Source organism: Pleurodeles waltl, chromosome 4_2, assembly GCF_031143425.1.
Source record: "Pleurodeles waltl isolate 20211129_DDA chromosome 4_2, aPleWal1.hap1.20221129, whole genome shotgun sequence".
NCBI classification, from domain to species: Eukaryota; Metazoa; Chordata; class Amphibia; order Caudata; family Salamandridae; genus Pleurodeles; species Pleurodeles waltl.
This window is the reverse complement of record NC_090443.1, coordinates 984,003,176-984,019,639: the sequence shown is the minus strand read 5'-3', so window position 1 is coordinate 984,019,639 and position 16,464 is coordinate 984,003,176. Positions and strand designations below refer to the sequence as shown.

General features: G+C 41.1%; 1 protein-coding gene across 1 annotated transcript in view; it reads left to right on the top strand.

The window, feature by feature from the left end:
* Positions 1–16,464, top strand: part of TESK2 (testis associated actin remodelling kinase 2) — a 456,655-nt gene that overhangs the window by 17,793 nt on the left and 422,398 nt on the right. Inside the window, exon 2 of the mRNA XM_069232834.1 lies at positions 9,411–9,502. The gene's annotated coding sequence lies outside the window, so the exon portion shown is untranslated. The remainder of the gene's footprint in view (positions 1–9,410; positions 9,503–16,464) is intronic.

Here is a 16,464-nt window from a genome sequence, read left to right as displayed (position 1 = left end):
AGAAATCAGACTCTGTTGGCTATGTTGGATCGTGGCACCAGACCTTCGTGCAGGCACACTGATGGAAAGTCCTATGTCCTTAAAGGGGTGAGGGCTTATGACCGCTCCCTTATAAAATGTGTGCACCTTTTCTTGAATGGTGTGTTTACTGTACCAATGTGCTATTTTGCTTGGCAGGAGTATCATGTTTTTCCCCATTCGGTCTGTGTATGTGGGACACTGTGTACAGAATGGATGTTGTCAAAAGATGTGACGAGTGCCTGCACAAAATGATGCAGGTCTTTGTTGTAACATCTAGACATAAAAGCTTTTGGTTCATTGCCATAGGGAACATGGCAGTGACTAACACTGTATAAGCTAACCGCTTGACACTCGCTTTATGAAGGCAAAATTTAGTTGCTTTGCCAGTGCTTGCTTATTGTTATATTTGCACACTTACTACTAATTAGTGTGCTATTGTCAGTCGCAGTGAGGTGTCTTGAAAAAATGTGATTGAAATAGTGAAGCTTAATTTCTGTGCAGGGTTCCTTAGCTTTTTGTCCGTAGGCCTCCAACACTCGCAGTTTGTTTTTGTGTTTTTATTAGTTTTCCATCCCCAGCCATTTTGTTTTGCCTTCATTTTTTTTGAGTTCTCAGTCTTGCTTTAAAATGCAGACCGAGCACTTCCTACTTTAAGTGTGGCCAATCCACTATTGCATAATGGATGACACCACTGTTCTTCAGTGTGGTTGATGGCTTGAATGTTTTTTTTTTTTTTTTTTTTTTTTAAAGCCTAATCCAGCAAAAACTGAACTTTTCCAAACTTCTACCAAACCATCACTTTTCAACTACTTAATGTCCCTCTCTACCATGGGTCCTAGGGTTTTCCCAGTAGACTCTGTTCTAAATCTATATCTATATTGGTGCCAGCTAGCCTTGAAGAGACTGGCCACTAAAGTTGATAATTTGTGTCTACTAACTTCATACTTTGGGGCCTTTTTTTTTTTTTTTTTTACCGTACAACATTCAGTGCCACAATGCAATCTCGTCTTGATTATGTAGATGCAATTTATTTAGGGTCCCCTGCAGTTCTCTTCTATCAATTCCAACTGGTCACGTAAGCCCAAATACTTTCATATAGCTCCCATATTGAAACAGCTTCCCTTGTTAGCCTTTGAAAGCCTGATTACCTAACATGCAATGGTAGGGTGCTTCAAGTTGTTCACCAAACTCACCTGATGTCTCTTTAAAAAAAAAAAAAGGTTAGATTACTATTAATGTAAATACGGAGGCAAAGCCTTTTCCTTAACCAGGGCTACATGGAACGCTATACCTCCCTGCCTTTGTGTGGAGTCTAATCGCGTGTGGTTCAGAATTCTTCTGAAACTTGTTTTTTTCATGCTGAGTTTTGAGGTGCACTATATTAGCACCATGTTGACTTGGCGAATGAGCATTCTACAAATACCACCTCCTAGCAGAAAAATCCTTAATTAAATACCCATAAATATGTTATGAATCTGTTTATTTAAAAACGAAAACTAGCCCTTTTAAACCACCCTCTGCTCTCAGTATTGAACATCTGGTAATACCTTCTTTCACTTAGACAAGTTGCATCAAGTGTTGTCTCTTAGAATTCCGAAGTATTTAACACTTGAGTTCCTATCTTTCTGATTTATTGCTTTTTAGTCTGATAATTTGTTCTGCACGCAATTTGTATTGGACTGTCTGAGTTACTGTGTATTTTATGGTTGTGTTTCATTTTAAATTCAATTTTGCACCAAGTATTTCAGCAAAAAATCCATAACTTAACATTTTTAAGTTTTCCCCAAAGTTTCAAGTGCCAGTCTTTGAATTAAGAATAGATGCTGTGTGTGGTATATTTACAGTGTTGTGCATAAGAAAAGGGCCCATTCTTAAGATTGGATTACCTAGTGGTGGTCACTACTAGGTAGTTTTAGTTAGGACCTAGTTTCTATAGTACCTATCTCTTTGGAGCCGGTTGACAACTCTTACTGACATTTCCCCCCCAAAATCGGACGCTCGTGTCACCTGCTATCTGCAAAGCTTCAGGTTGATCGGTCAAGCGGGGGCTGAAGAAAAAAACAAAACAAAAGGGAGGGGAGGGGTGCCCAATATATGTTTTTTCCATGTTAATTTCCATAGGGATTTTGAACCGGAATAGCGGCCGAACCACTGGACGGATTTACACCAAATATGGGCGAAAGCTAGTTCTTGGCCCACAAAGCGCCTTTTTTTATGATTTGTTGTAAATCCGTTCAGTAGTTTTCTAGTTATTAAATGAAAACCAGATTTGTATATATAGGGATGTGCATCCTCTTTCACGGGTGTGAAATGTAATAAAATATCTATATGTACATGAGACAGTTTGCTTCTTAAATCTACTTGTCCTGTACAAAAATCTACTTGTACCTTTGGTGCCATGTGGTGCAGTGACAAATTATGTCAGCCAGAGCTTGGATAATAGCCTCTCTGATCATCCCAGGGCTAATCCTATAGTAGGGCTTGAATACTAGCAATTTCAAACCCTACTATAGCAATTTCCTTATTTTGCCACCTTTCCGCAGATCTACATACTGGGGCTTGAGGAAGCAGTAAGTAATAGTTCCGGGACTGGAATGCCTTTGAGTCTGTGCAAACCTTCTAACTTGCATGTTTTAAGAATTTTCCCCAGCTCTTCTCCAATCTTTTCCCGTACTGAGAGAGACTGGAAATTTCCTCCTGATGAGGGGAGAACTAGAAGCTCTTCCAAGGTTGGGGGGAAAAAGTGGTTCGAAGGAAAGTGAACTTGTAAACACGCAATAGATTTTCGCATGATCAAATCTACACATGCATATTTGCTCATGCTAAGTTGACATATTTTCTAGGAGTACGATTTCATGGTCTATTTATATACATTCTTGTGAATTCATGAAATACACTAATGCAAAGACATGAACCATGGGTGCACTTTTGTGACTTTTGTTTAAAGAATTGGGTCCCTAAATGGGTCTGGTGTTAACCAAGACATTTTGTTTTAATAAAAGTCTATTTCTCTCTCGATCCATCTATCGCTTGCTTTACTGTGAGGGATATAATTCTGCTCTTCCACAAGGAGCATATTGGCACACAAAGTAGTTTTGTTCAGTGCCAGATACTACTGTGGCAGTGTGTCCCTTTTGAGACATAAAAACGTTTTTTTTGGTTTTTGCCTATGTTTGTTACAAAGGTGAGGGCCTGGTAGCTCCCACAACAGTGTTACAAAAGCCATGTCAAAACAAGATACTTAGTGACAAAACCAAAAGACTGACAACCAATGTCGGACAGGTCACACTGATTTTCCATTATGAATATTTTTTAAATCTTAGCATCCATCAACACATTTTACTAAATGATGCTTCAAAGAAATAGTACCTAAAATTTCACAGCAATTTAGCAACACGTTTTTTTCATACTTGCATTTTTTTCTGAACATTTTATTTTGAAAGCAAAGAATCATCAGTCTTGCTTACAAGCTTCTCCAAACATTTGCATCTAGTCAGAAGGCATTCTGTGAGCATTATACATAGCCTCATTGTTAAACTTTTTCAAGCCTGTGTACACTTTTTAAACCTTTTTGAATTTTGTTGTTGTTTTTGCTGAAACCACAGTTAGTAGTGCACTCTGACCTTAGAGCGTTTATTTAGAGCACTCACCCTAACAATAAGGGCTTTGCATTAAGACACCATAAATACAAGTCATTATCTCAACTGCAGACGGTTTCCTTCCGTGTAAACTTGCAGCCAAAGGGTGTTTGCTGCAGGGGGCTGGGCCTACTTGTCCCAAGTACAAAATAAACATGGTAACTTGTTATCCTTTACCCCAAACAATATGTCCTGGGTGTCTAGCTATCGGAATTCCACACCACTGCCTCCTCGGATCCTCTGCGGATTCAGAGGAAAAACAAGACCCTGATAGGCTAGCTGCAACCTGAATGAAAAGTTGCAGCTGCCATTTTGTTTCTTGCATTACCTGTGGTCGAGGGGGTGAGGAAAAACAGTGTAAAAACATATAAGCGGTCAGGATACAAGTATCCTGACCCCATAGGACACATGGAGGGGTCCCTTAGGGACATCTCATGAGCAATACATTGCCTTTTTTCCTGGTCAACATGCAGATTCAAAGATCCTCCCTGGACCTTGGGGAAAAGCAAGGCCCTGATTGGCTTGCTACAGCCTGACACAAATAATAATGTGTGTTTAAAAAAAAAAAAATATATATATATATATATATAATTATATATATATATATATATATATATATATATATAGAAATTCCCTGAAGAAAACAGTTTACAGGGACGCTATAGTTAGGTTGACATTTTACCAATACAAAAGCATCATTTCGGAAGGAATCGTTTCTGCTCAGTCCATCGTCCTACAGATTATGTACTAATGACATAGTTCAAGATGGTTGCCACTTTACCGAGCAGTGAGTGTCGGGGCAAATTCACCCCAAGGAGAGAACATATGATGCTCCTACGGATGGAAAAGACCCGCAGAATTACGTTTGGGGATTTACATGGCACAGGCAGTACAATAAATGTTCGTTCTACTAGTATGAAAAGACTGAGGAAATAGAACATCGCAGAGCCAGGGGAAAATCTCTCCCTGCAAAAAGCACATCGCTGCACAGCTTTTTGCAGAACTGTACCCAAATCTATTCCACTTCAGGAACAAAGCTCTATTATGAGATGATACAAAACAGGATTTGTTTGCCTGTGACACACACAAACATGTTTACTAAAAAAAATACACTGAATCTCAATGCAACGGCATCATACGAACTGTCGGGCGTGCTGGTCGAGGAGTGATGAATTTGGCCTGTTTTCTGGCTGGATAACCTGAATCCTTCACAACATGACGGTGTCCATTATTTGATGCACTTGCCAGAGACAATGGCAGAAAACTCGGCGCGGAATACAGTAAATCTGTGACTGAATGGCCAAAAAGGAAGACAATAAAGATTTTGGAATGGACAACTCAGAGTTGGCATATGCACCCGGTGAGATGGTTTGATGGGAACTAAAGAGAGCTGGGGCACAAATGAACTGCCAGAGAACCTACACATTCTGATTCTACATGAAATGTAAGTAGTATAATGCAGAAATATTCGAAATATCACAACGTGGATAATTAATTTGTCCAAAGCATATGGAGATCACAACATGTATTTACTTCTCCTCACTGATCGCTAAAGCATGAATATAGCAACACACATTAGCTAAAAAACAAAACAACCATGAAACCATTCTAAAGAGCAAAAAGCGTTTTTCATGCACACCTATTCACCAACTAACAACTTAAATACACTCCTCACTCCTCACGTGATTCTTGCCAACCTCACACTTCTCACACAGTCACCTTCGTGCCCCATCCACACCTGGCACACTTTTGTGGTCACAGATGTCCTTCTTATCATCCTAATCACAGCTCACACTGTTGCACTATGGTTTGCAGTACTATATTCCCACAGCCGCTTTTCTAAGTCCGTACACCTTGATCATTGTTTTTTGTCCACTGCATTGTATCCACAACTGTCCTATTAACCCTTTCCACCAGTTTGTTCACTTTTGGCTTGAGCTAGAGTGCAGTGTGTCGGTATTACACCATACCTGATATCTGTCATTTCCTTTCCACAACTGTACACTTCTTTTCTGTTTTAAAAAAAAAAAAATCAAATTTTCTCAAAGATAACCTTTTCCAGTACTCCTATCCCCTCAAACATAGCTACTTTCAAAACAAAACTCAACATGGTTGAACTTGGGGAACCATAACCACTGCATGCCAAACATATCCATTAAGACTCTCCAGTGACTTCCGAATAGCAACAGCCATTGTTTCACACCTTTTTAGGAACTGGTAACGGACCCCAAGGTGCATTCACTGTTTTCAACCTCCTAGCACTTTAGGTAAATGCCATACCTCTTTACCATGCCCTCAGTCATTCTGTATATTTCAGATGACTGAAACTTGTCCCTCTCGCATCTATTTGTTGTTCGTATGAAGGGTATTTGAGAAGTATGATCTACTACCACATTCTTGTGTTTTCAAACAACTTATACTTAACATTTCATTTGTACCTTCACCAGGCCAATCCTTCATTGCTGCCATCTTTTCATCCCTGCTCTGCATCCAACCATTTTTAACTGGATATAGCATTATCGACTATACTACTGGAACAAAACATTCTCTCATCCTTCATTCTGAAAACTTTATCTGCTACTACGTCTCCCATCCGACTAAATGCCCCACCCTAAAATTGTAGTTTTGTTATCCAAACATCCGCTTATTTTTGGAGAGGTGTTCGCTGATCTTTTAGGCAATTAGACTAGCGCCATATGACCTCTCTGCCACACACCTAGTATACCGCGTACCAAATAGATGCAAGCATTTACAATGCAATAGGTCTCACATTTTCTTGAGTTACAGCTATCGGTATTGTAAATTCATAACTGGACTTTTCTTGCCACATAAATTGGTCAACCCTGCCTCAAAATGTCCTTTTCTGCCATATAATTCCAGTGGCCTAGCATTTAACTAAAACACTCTTATTTTTACCTTCTTCCTCTTAAGACGTATACAATTATCATATAAACCTGTATCAGAAATAAACTGTTGGTATTAGAGTGTAATGCTCAAAACACCAGAACACAAATAAGAGGTAGTTGAGAGTAAAGATGGAGAGTATAAGTGGCATTGTAACAGTGTCATGGGCCCTTGTGTAAGAAAGGAAAATGGTTGACTGCAATTTTGGTAGGAAAATGCAGCAGTAATTAGAGTTGAGTGAGGTCCATTGGTCTTTGGGCCCCAGTGCCACTGCACCTGTTGATCCATTGATAATTAGGCTGCAGGAGAGAAAGCAGATGGGGCAGAAAAAGAGAAGCAGGAGGAATACAACGGATAAAAGGGAGAAGGGGTTGTTAAGAAATAGAAAGAAGGGAAATAAAGAACGCGAAAATTAAAACACAACTAAGAAGAAATAGAGCAAACGTGAGACGAAAGGAAAAAGGGAAGGAAGGTAGCGAACGAAAGATAGAGGAAAAAATTATTAAAGAAGTGTGAAAAGAAAGAGGAAAAATGAACATTAGAGGAAGAAAAGAGATGGTGAGAGAAACAAACAGCGAAAGAACCACGGCTTGTATATACTGACCCATTTCCCACAGACCCAGAATGGGAAAACCACTTTAACACTTCGGGTCCTGACAAGTAACTTGTGGCTTCAAAATACAGACGGGAAAAAGAGGGATTTACAGTAAAATGTGAATTGACAAATAAAGATAAGAAAAACACCAGAGAAAGGAAGAAAGATCTAAAAAATTTTTGGGGAAAGGACGCATACTGAGTCAAAGGAAAGAGCAAATAAGAAAGAATGAAGGGAAGAGAAAAGTGAAAGAATGAACACCTAATGAAGAAAAATGACCGGAACGAAACAAGGAAAGGAATAACCACGTTTTTGCGAGTTTGAAAGTGGAGGTAGGAAGAGGAAAATAAAATAAGATAGATATATAATTTTTTTTTTTTTCTTTTTTTAAAGGAGCAGAGTAGAAATAAACAGTTGAAAGACAGAGCGAAACTGTTAATGTGTGGATTTTAAGAGCTGGAAAGAGAAGTAGGGGAGGAAGAAAACATTGAGAGTAAACAAAGTAAAGGAAAGAACGGACTGATAAAGGTGAAACAGACCCTCCCAAATAAGGATGGCAGCTAAAAATAGATTTGGATGGCTCCCCCATGTCCTCAAACAGAAGTCAGAGTGTGGTACAGCAGGGGGCACTGCAGAACAGCAGGGGGTGCATTAGCAGAGTTGAATGTGAACCCCAATACAGGAATATTGAGGGGGCTTCAGATCAGGATTGGGGGTATAGACAGAGCTATGGCCCGGCCCAGCGTTGGAATAACAAAAAGGCAGTGGGGTGGAATGAGAAACAGAGCGCTGTGTAATTCCTGCTATTGTAATAATGGGGCGCTGCGGATTAGGGTTGAGGTGCGCTGACAGAGTTGTATGTGGGCTGTAGTACTGGAATAGTAACAGGCACACAAGGTCAGAAGTGAGGTATGTTAATGTAGCTATGAGTGGAACCTAATGTTGGCGTGACAGTGTTGCCGAGTGTTAGCCTTGAAGTGCCCTGGTGAAGCTGCGAGTGGGGCCCAGTATGGGAGTAGCATTGCCTCTGAACCACAGAGGCGAGGAGTCCTGAAGGATGTGTGCGTGAGCCTTAGTACTGAGAAGAAATGTCCACTGAAATGTTCGATTTGCTGGAATCGAGCTGTGGTGGGTCCCATCAACAGTGGAGTTGGATGTTAGACTTGAGGTGCACCGGCTGAGCTGTATTTTGCTCTATTGGGTCCAGTATTGGATTGACAATGGGACTGAATATTAGAATTGTGCTGCTGTAATGGAACTGTAAGTGAGCGGGGTCCCAGTATAGGAAAGAAAGTTACCTTGCCGGGGTAGAACTGAAGTGCACTGATGGAGCTGAAATGATTTGAAGCCCACATACAAGACAATGCCTTATTCTCCACATTAGAGCACTTTTTGTTCTGCATAATTCAGGGCACGAGATGTGGATGGGGTTTTCACTTCCCTGCCATCCTGTCCTTGGGATAACTGTACACCTAACCCTTTCACACTGGTACCCACAGTAAGAAAGTTTCTTTTACAATTTAGGTATGAATGATGGTGACTTATCAACCTTTGCACAGGTAGCTTAGAAGGGACAGGAGCTGCTGCTGTGTTATTGGTTGAATGTGATTTGGAACTCTGACGATTCATTAGACTTGTGGGAAAAGGTAAATGAGTGAACTATGTGCTACAGTGATTGTCAAATGTAAGACATTATTCATGCTAAAAATAAAGAATTAAAAAAAGGTTTACATGGAATTTAATGGAATTAAAGGCTAATGTCATTCTTAAGTGAAACAACCATCTTAACAAGTGTCCAGTTGATATTGCATCACTTCTTTATAAACCTATGCATTTCACTGTTTTCATTCAGCAGGTTGTTTGGTGAACACCCATGTCCCCTGCGAATAGACCGTTTGCAGTGCCACCTTTTATAAATAGGTTGGATCTTTATGTATTGCAACGTAGACAGTGTGCAAGCTTCATATCACTAGTTTGTGAGTGAGAATTGTAGATCAGACCCCTGCGTCCTCACATGCAGTCACACCGGCTTATAATATTTTGAGCCAGTGTTTCAATTTTCGTTGTCCTTAACAGAAGGAGGAAACAATAATATACCATCCTGTAGGGATGGAATCCATATTCACAGGTGCACCCAAGAGCAGGAAATGTATCTCTGGTAACCCAAGTTAATTTCTTATTGCTTCCTCCCTAATTAATGAGATTGGTCTAGTTATTCTAATTTCATGCTACTGCTTTGTTTGTTTTTTTAGGGAGATGAGGAGCTGTGGGGCTACAGGAAGTTGGTATGAGAGACTTTCTTTGGACTTCATCCAATGCCCTGGTTGTGGAAGGATATCGCAAGGTAAGGTGTGCATGTGGGTTTGGTCTCAGAAGGGCTGGATCTCTTGGATAACCGCTATTGATATACATTAACTTTTGCTGTGTGCTATCTATATAAGTATGTCACTTGATTCTACATGTGAGTGAAGGTAAAAAGGAAGATGTGTCCTGTCACCCTTTGTCAATGCGTAAATGTATTCTTGGAGAAGATTTGAAGATTTGAGGAAGAATCAGGAGAGCTAAGGTTTTGATGTTTTTAGACGGTATATGAAGTGTCATATTGTCCTAGGGTGATGCGAGGTGTCTTTGAAATGTTAGTAGAGCCAGCGCAGAACATGTTTGTTACAAGATCAGTAACTTTGGAATCATTAAGTTGTGCAGTCTTCCCTCTAGCTACTTGTACTAACAAGACACTGCAAAAATTGTTGTAGTGCACACTTTATCAGACACAAATGTTTCTTATACTGTTAACTGTACCCCTCTTCCACTACTTAGGGCACACACATTCGGCTCATATAAATTTACTTTGTTCTGGACACTTTTATGTAAATTGTCCAATTGTCCTTTTTTACCAGATTGTTCTCCTCAAGGTGCCTGGAGGCCTTTTGCATTTGTGATAGCTGTCCCAATTCTTAGGTCTTCCCTATGATACAGCACACCTGCTGTCTCTTGTGAGACATAGTATGGACTTGCCAAAAGCATGTAGGCACTCTAAGCCGCCCATTGGTTTGGTTTCCTGTCAATCTTGTTTGCCTGCTTCTTATTTGTGTCCCAACTTGTCAATCTTGTGTCTGGCCCTCCAATGGAGAACTACCTCGCGGCGCGCTGATGTCACAAAGGGGCGGGTGAGGGGTGGGGGGGAGACACGGAAGCTTCCGTGTCTCCCGGGAAAAGTTTTTAAAAAAATAAAAAATCCTCGGGTGCAAGGCACCCGAGGATTTATTAACACCCTCCCTGGTGTCGGCCACTGGTCGTGACCCGCACCAGGGAGGTAGTGCGGGCGTCGGCCAGTGGCCGACATACCACATATGCTGACACACAAGGGAAAAAAGCATTCCTTTAAAATTAATGATCAGGACTTTGGCCATGCGCAGCAAAGGTCGGTGGCATGTGAAGGGTTAATCCAGTTTATAATATAATATGATTTAAAAAAAATAAAGAAATTCGCTGAAAGAAACCAAAGCTTAAAATTATGTTATAGTTATGTGTTTGAATAAGACCATAGCAAGTGTTTAACCCCAAAAAAACTGAAATGCACTCATTCTAGTTTAGCCTTGACAGTTGTAAGCCATTTGTTAATTTCCTTAACATTCTCACGTATGTGCCTGAAATTTGACAGACCGCACACATTTGGACCACTGTTTTAAAATTTGGGCATATCCATAAATTGCTGCCCAGTAATAAGACAGAGTAGGGATCAGAAAAGTGTCATTTGGTAGTACATTTGATGATTTAGCGCAAAATTTTGCAGAAGCCCGCAGGGATTCGTTTTCTATTGGAGTGTGACGTTTTGTGCCAGTTTATAAAGTGGAAGGCATAGTTAAAGGAGATGATGCTAAAAATGTTTATTTGCTTATATCGGACTTCCCTTACGAGTAGGCTTGTGAGCTGCTGGTAGCTCTCCACCTGCCTGCAAGTAGCTCTTCCGCTTGCAGGGTTTGAAGCTTTTGCTTGGCTGAATTGATATATGTATAACAAAATTGAAAGTGTATTCAAGATGAAAATGTTTGTATTTTCAGAACTCCTAAATTGATGTTTTTGAAAAAACGAAATTGAGTTTCCTAAATGTATTTAAAACTATTAAATGGTGTGGCATTGGCCAGACATATTATTGCGATTGTGCCAGGGGGATTGCATAATATAAGTACTAAACATGGGAAGGGCATTCTGAATTGATATTACTTTTTTCAACTTTACTGCTGGCAGAGTTGCCTGATGCACTAAGGTGACCACTCCTGGTAATCTTACATGGGGTGGCCACAAATGGAAGACTGTCTTACCTAGTCACGATTACAAAGCTATTAATAATAGATCGGGATGATTTTCATTGAACATAAGCAGCTCTTTTGCAGAAAATTTGGCGTCCCTGGCCTTTGGTGCTGTTTGATCAGTTTGTGTCAATTGTGGCAAGTAGCTAGCAAGTGATACCCACAGCAGGTATATTAGATTTTGTGAAGCTCCAATGTGGGCTTGGGGGCAAAGTTAAAACTGGGGTTCAAAAATAATTGTAATTGTCTAATAGATTTGGCACCTTTTGATGGATCCGAGTAAAATTTGGCATTAGCTTAGAACTTTTTTTAACCTTGTTATAGTATTCTGTAAGTTTGTGCAGATCCCTTAAGGGGAGATGTGGGTTGAACTGAAAGGAGATGACAAAATAGCTTTGTTTGTGAATAACATTGACACTGTATGATGAATTGGCACAAAATTTTAGTGTCTTGGAAAGTTTAGTTTTTGATTGATGTGTGAGGTTTTGTGCCAATCCGATTTGCGGTTAGGGGCGGAGGGGGAAGGATAGTTTGGAAGGGGATGTGGGAGGGTCAAAGTTAAAGAGAGGGGGGGGGGGCAATATACCTTTCAGTCGCTTACAACTGTAGCACTGTTGGAATCTGTATCAGATGTGGCAGGCAAATAGCAAGTCAAACGAAATGCAGACAGCACAGATTTTGTTCAGATTCAGTAGAGTTTGAGTTACTGATAACTTTGGCACCTTCTGATGAAACTTCATGAAATGTGTCAGCGTCTTGGCATGATTGGCTTACTCTTGAATTCTTTAATTACATGCTGGCCCATCGAGGGGGGACATCTCAAGGGAGGTTAAAAGAAATGTTTACCTGGTCGTAAATCTGGCAGTGATGATGAAGCCACAAAATTTGCCAAACGTTTAGCTTATTATTGGTTATGTCGAAGTTTGAGCAGATCCATAGGCGGGTGAGGCAATAATACATTTCTGTTGCAAGCACTGTTACACAATACAATGTACTGTGCACCATGTTTGGGGGAAAATTAACGAAAAGAGGTACAAGTGAGCGGGGTTAGACCCACTCTAACCTCTAGGCCACTGTGGGGTGTACCCAAGAGATGCTCCTTTCACTTTAAATATTTAATTATTTCCAACAATTTAATTTTAATATTGTGAGATTTGCAAATCCACCAGAGAATTTGAAAATCCTGTTAAAGAGGAAAAATAACTATTTAGTGAGGACCACCACAATGGGCGTTGGGTGCAGGTCTTGGCTGCAGTCCAGTCCCTGCTGCCTTCAGTTGTGCACAGTAGGAGTTGGCTGCCCGTGGTGCGATGGGGGTCTTGCTGTGCATGGCCAAAGGCCTAGTTCAGTGGGGGTTGGCTGCAGGTTGAACACACAGCCTGACTATGGCAACCAGCCCCTGCGGCACATGGCTGAAGTTTGTGAAAATAGGGTTGGCCTCCCGCAAAGGGTTTATAAGGTGGGTCAATGGCCAAGCGTTGCAGCCCACTCCTGTTATTCACAGCCAAATGCCCATGTGTAGTGGGTGTTGATGCCTGTGGTGGGGTATACGCAATACATTTTTTTTTTAAACGATGTACATAGAGTGAATAAAAACCTTTGTCACAGAAATGTAAACATTAAATTTGGAAGTTGATGGTTTAGTTGGTCAGCTGTATCAAAGGCAGCTGAGAGGTCCTGCAGTAGCAGGACGCAGGAGTCCTCTTCCTCTGGTCATCAGTATTGTCTAACTGTGTAAGGTGGCAATCTATGTAGCGTGATATGAAGTCAGACTAGAGGACCTGCATGATGTGGTTGCCATTAATGATCTTGCTGAGCCAAGGTAAGTGAGCGATGGGTCGGTAGTTGCTCTATATTTTGATGCTGGCCACATGTTGTGGGTTAGTGCAGGTCCTGGTCTCACTCGAGTCCCTGCCACCTTCGTCGGTGCACAGTAGATGTCGACACTTTATGGTGCCATGGAGTCTTGCACGGGGACCCTGATGTGCACAGTCAAAGTCACTGTGCAGTAGAGATTGGCTGCACATTGAACGCATGGCTTGACTGCTCATGACTAAAATCTCTGTGCTAAGGGGATTAGCCTTCTGTGGAGGGTTGTGCACCGGGTCTGGTCTAAGGCCAAGCATTGCAGCCCACCCATGCTTCAGTTAAATGCCAAGCACAGTGCGGAATTTACCACCTGTGGAGAGTTGAACAGAAGGTAGAAAAAAAATGCCTGCACGTGAAGTGGGGAAAAATGCTTTCTATTCATAGGAAAGGCCATGGGAGAAAACTATCAATTACTTTCAACTCCACCATGTAACACGCTAAGCAGTGCCAGACATGTTTTCAAACACACAAAATACCACTTTACAAATTATGCAGTCTCTGGAATTCCACCTGTGGAATTTAAATGTGCATGAAAACTGTGTTCTAAACCACTAAAGGGTTTGAAGCCAATCGACAGTGCAAAACGTGCTACCATCCACCGACCTAATATTAGGTGTGTTCCAACTGAAGAGAGCACTCTATCCAATGAGTTCCTCGGCATTAGACGTTTCAACAAAAATAAAAATACATTGCCATAAAAACGTATTCCGCAATTACCATTTCTTCTTCAGTGTAACTCCAGCTCCTCAGTCATGCAGCCGAACCCTTTACGCATTCATAAACCTAGTCTCGTGCACGTCCCACTTCCGCACTTCTCGGGCGATGACGCAGGCACGTGCTCAGGGTAAATTAGTGCAGGTGGGAGTTTGTCTTTTCGGAGTCTGTGGAGAAACCGTTGTCAGCATAATAGTCGGCTCTCATTAATTACAACAGTACGCTCTGCCAGTGAAAATAAAGGTGGCCTCGATACTCGTTATTTAGAGCAAATGTGCTAATGAGCATTCTTTCAGTCATTACTGGAGCACAAAGTTCAAATTCCATCGCATTACCAGAGTAGAGCAGAACGTGCTTGAGTGTTCACTGCCTCACGGGTTATATGTTTACACTGACTGTACACCGGGAAACAACACTTAATGTCACAAGGCCTCTTCATTGTGATGTACAAAGTTTAAACTTTGCATCCTGGTTTTCTTTAAAAATAAGCACACACGAAACAGTACGTCATAAACCTTACATGCAGATACGGGGGTGTAATGTGATATTTATAACCAACGTGGACTGTGTGACCAGGTCCACCTCGTGCTCCACAATGGTGCTAAGTAACAAACATGTAATAAAATAAATAATGAGTAGCCGATATAACAAGGGTTTCTTGTGACATCGTAAAACAGGAGGCTGAGTGGTTTGTCACAAGTCATCGAGATTGCAATATGGGACCATGTGCTCCATCCATTCTGTAATCTCTCTTTGGGCTTGAAACCACGCCCATGCCACGTCAGTCACTTACATTGGTTTGTGGGCTTGCCTTTTAAAATCCGCTTGCTTTCGTTTGTGAAAGGCATGCATACGTCATGCCTTTTCCGGTGTTTAGCCCACCTACACAGCACCGGTAAAGTACCAAAAACATACGAGGCTCGATGTTTTCAGCCTGGAGTCCGGACTACTTTACCTGTTTATTTTCCACGCAGCGCGATCGCGCTGCATTTTATATAGCGCGAGCGTGCTGTGTTTTTAAAAAATTTTTTTTTGCTTTCAACGCTAATAGCTCTAACTCTAACAAATGCGAGACCCGTTGCATTGAAAATGCTCGTTTATATTGCTTGCTTATTTTTTTGGGGGAAATCTGAATTAGAAATTGTAGTACAACTTCATGTATCTCACTAAATCTGGCCACCTGTTTCTCGTGTACCTACCATGCCTTCAGATCTGCACAAAGTTGCTGTTTGCTTTGCAGATCACGACTGCAGATGACAACCATACGGATGATTTGATTACTGGTAATCGTTATTACTCCTGATCATGTTGTCCTCGTCCCAATCATCACAATTGAGATGAACCACCTCTGCTGCTAGTTTAAAAAAAAAAAAAAAAAGAACAGAAGAATACCTGTAATACTGCTCCTCTCCCTCCTACTGGGGACTACATAAGCAGTACTTTGTCTGAACTACCAGGCCTAAATATGAAGGCTGGCAATTCTGGAGGGGTGTGATGAATGGGACAACTGGACCAGGAGTATTGGAGATTACCAGAAAGTAATGAGACATTCCGCTCAGTATTCATCACATTTGATTGAAGTATACCCAACCCATGCTCCCAGCTTTCGTATGAAGGATAAAGACCCAAAATAAGCACAGAACAGAGAGCTCAGCCAAATCAGTGTGGCACACCATAGTGATTTTATTCAGAAAAGGAGGAGCTAATGAAATCAGACTGAGGACCCCCCCCAAATCAAAGTTGGTATCTTCACATAAAACATTCTACAAACTGAAATGTTTTACAAACGTATTAGCGCCCAAGTGGCTGCCTTACATATCTCCACAATTGAAACGCCTTTCAACTCTGCCCGTGTGGTAGCCACCCCTTGGTGGATCTACCTTGAATACCATTAGGAGGAGAAGTATTAGACAATGAATAAGTCCGCGTAATCAATTGCTTTATCCACTTACTAACGGACAAGTAAGAAGACATATCCCACTTAGAAGATGAACCAAAAGAAGCAATCAGTCTTATGAAAAGACTAAGTTCTATTTAACTAAACAGAAAGAGCTCTCTTGACATGCAACAAGCCCCACTGCATGTCTGTTTTGCTTCACTAATGACCAAGCTGAAACAGTCATGCACTGACAAAAATCTCTGGAATGCGCTTCTTAGTCCAAAGAAAACATTTTCTAGGGTGATGAGGGTGTATTTTCTTTAAGCTCTTTGAGGTCATCCAAGTAAACAAGAACCTCCCTCAGTGGCATACATTTTAGCAGGAATTTGCATACCCTTGAATTCTATAGTGGTGTTGAACTAGCCTATAACCATAAGTATGATATTGGCAACAAGTTAACCGCCACAAAAAGGCACAGCATACATGATTTACTTGTTCAGGCACCTGAATCCGATGACCCTTTCATTTTTATGG